This window comes from Erigeron canadensis, chromosome 2 (assembly GCF_010389155.1).
Source record: "Erigeron canadensis isolate Cc75 chromosome 2, C_canadensis_v1, whole genome shotgun sequence".
Classification (NCBI taxonomy): Eukaryota; Viridiplantae; Streptophyta; class Magnoliopsida; order Asterales; family Asteraceae; genus Erigeron; species Erigeron canadensis.
Window position 1 is genome coordinate 16,665,606 of NC_057762.1, and position 3,224 is coordinate 16,668,829.

Sequence of the window (3,224 nt, forward strand, 5' to 3'; positions counted from 1 at the left end):
TAATTTGTAGCTACTTGCAAAAGTATGTGCTGTTTAACTAGTAATTTAATTCTTTCTGATAGAAGCATTTAGGATGTTATTGTACGGGGATGAAGAAACAAAGGAAGCATTTTGTGTTTTGTTTTTCTTGTTCAGGTAAAGTAAGTAAAAATGTGATTTAAACAGTTCATTTATCATTGATCTGTTAGTCTATTGTTTAGGGACAGATCGAGCAGTGAAGCTCTTTCACCAACAAGAAAAGAGAGTACATTAAATAAAAGGAACGGGCTGATGTAAGAAAGCACCTGAAATGGTATGAAGGTTGAGTCCTGATGATTTTTGTTATGTATTTATTTATTTGTGTCCATTTTGTTGTTCAAATTCATTCAATCAACAAAAAAATTTGTGTTTGACTTATTTAGGGTAGAACAAAAAAAAAGAGTTCCATATTTAATTGATGATTTTGAAACTTCTTCAAGAAATGGCAACTTCGATGCAACAAATACGCCTCTAAGAGAAACACTTGGATCGCGATACAAAGAAAGACTAAGATGTTCTCAACTTCTCAGAATAGAACAAGTGGCAGGTAAACAATTACTATTTCATTACTCATGTTTTTAGTGTTTTTTAATTTGTGTAAAATGATGATATTTTAGTCTAAAGTTACGCCTTATAAGTAGCCTCCTTATTATCATATCCAGTATCCTGTAATAAACGGTTGCTGATGAGCATAGATTTGCAAGCACTGGGCGGGTCAATACATAGGCCACATGTATTGAGAAATATGTTTCGGGAGGGTAATACATTCAAGACTTCTATTAGGTTATCATTCGTTACGGTCCCCATAAAAAGAATGAAAATCCTAAATTTTTCTGCAGATCAAAGAGCGACTTAATTCCCCATTCATCCGAAATAGTATTTTATTTTTTACCAATGTTTTTTCTTGCTTGAGTCATTGGTGTTGTTCTTTCAGTTTTGTTGTGTGCATGTTGGTGAATACAGTGAGTCAATCACTGCTGTGGTCGGCACTTTGTATGAGCTTTTTGGTTTGGGCCCGTGAATGTTCCAAGTAAAAAGCATGTCATGTGGTGTTTCTGGGTTTCTTATTTTGGATCTATAGTTTTTCTTTTACTTTTTGTCACGCGTGTTTAAAAACAAAAAAAATATTTAAAAAAACCCTGATGTTTGATCCTCATATCTATCCTGTCTGTGGCATTCAAAAACACTGTGGAGATCACGTCCATTCGTACAAAAAATAGTTGGTACCTTTACACGTGTTCAGGTGGCAAGTGTCGTAAATGTATTACACGAGAAGACAGGTTTTTCAAGTGCAAGGGCTGTAAGGCAAAAGTCGACTACTTGGGGACAACATATGTGTATCTTTAGTTTCTTTAATTGAAATGTTTGAATGTTGTACCAGATGTGTAGGTTACCAGAAAAGATTTCATAATTATCAAAGATTATTAAGGGATTATTCATTCAAAAAGCGACGAATGTACCGGCTAGATGATCACAATGTATCCTAAATGGTGATAATTACAGCAACAAGTTATTTTAATAATACAATAAAAAACTGTCATTACCATAAATGCTGCCAAGAGTTGGAACTGTATAACCCAAGTTAATGCCTTATTGGGTTTGAAAAAATTTGAAATACTACTGTTTAAAAGAATTGTTTTAGGATTTGCGTTATATTCAGAAAATATACACTCAAAAGAGACATGCATTAACATAGTTCTGTTTCATAGACCCTCATACTGTTTTGGAGCAGTATTCAAAATACATGTTGGCATTGCTACTTCTTTTGTACGGAAACAATTGCCTACTCTTAATAGCTTAAATTAGTTCGATTATTATTAAAAAGAAAAAAACCTTCTAATGCTTAACTTTTGTGAGTTTTCTTTATATATGTGTATATTTTGATCTAAGTCTGTTTGGATAATTCTTATTATGTAAATCTTTGTAGATGCTAAATCTCTAATTGGAAGGCGGTACTCTTATCTATCGGTACTAAGTGATTTGATGAGTGACATGAAGTCATGAATCACTAGCCATTTGAAGTTGTCATTGGCCCTCGAGACAAACCCGTGATTGTTGTCTCATACAAAAACGAAGTGAAGTAATTCTCTGCTGTAGAAATCTCTTCCATGGTCATAAACAAGACGAAGAGAATGTAGGTGTATATGGCGTTTAAAAATGTGATTGTCTTGAAAAAATGTAATAGACATTTATGTCAAGATTAATATAGTATTTAATAATAATGAACTTCGAACCACCATAAAAAATGGGATAGTCACTGTCCCTGCCTACTTGAATGACACGCAGCATCAGGCCACAAAGGACAAGCTATTGTTGATGCTTCTCATAAAAATATAAAATCGATCCTGATGCAATTGTATACAGAACAATCTAACGTGTAGATGACACATTAATTGTTGGATCATTCAAAACATTAACTAAAAGCAAGAAACGGCAATACATCTAATTACCCAATTTGAAATCATCATAAGCAAGAAACGGGAATACATCTAATTACCCAATTTGAAATCATCATATATCAGAGATCATCATCATGTTGGGCTAATTCCTTATGGGGTTCACAAGTCGGTGGGCTTCATAATTAAAACCGGGCTCAAGCAAGTAGGCTAGGTCCATCAGTTATTCTGTTTTCTTGGTGACCAAGTTAGGGTCACGTTGTATCACACTATATATACATAGCTAAGGTTTAAGGGTTATGTATGAGAGTTATTGATGCGTAAATCACGCAATAACTCAAACACAGCGGAATTTAAAACGACTATTTTTTGTATTTTTCTGGATTTTATGAAATAAACAACAAAACAAGACGATAATAAAATGATAGATAAAAGAATCCACCACCAAGATTCGTAAAGGCCAAGCATAAAGGAAACACTCCAACCCACCACTATGTTTGATAAAGGTCTAGCCACCACAAACACAGATAAATGAATCGAAGATTTTGGGTCTCACCACTATAATTGATAAAGGATGAACCACCACAATTATAGCTAAAGGGATCACTCCAAACCACCAAGATCAAAGATCTATAAAGGTAAATGAAGATTTTAAGAAATAGAGGCTGCTCTATTAATTTCATTCAACTCCACATAATCTACCCAATACAATGAGAAATGAGCCCCTAAGAATCATCGAAATTACAATAAAAATAATAATGAAATAAAATAAATAAAAGGCTGGCACATGGTGGGGACAACCACTAACAA

At 33.7% G+C, this 3,224-nt stretch overlaps 1 long non-coding RNA gene across 1 annotated transcript; it reads left to right on the top strand.

Annotated features, from left to right (window-relative positions):
* The first annotated feature begins 462 nt into the window (after positions 1-462).
* Positions 463-2,254, top strand: LOC122586359. The gene is made up of 2 exons (XR_006321965.1): positions 463-565; positions 1,946-2,254. It is a non-coding gene; the product is annotated as an uncharacterized LOC122586359 (long non-coding RNA).
* Positions 2,255-3,224: the final 970 nt, after the last annotated feature.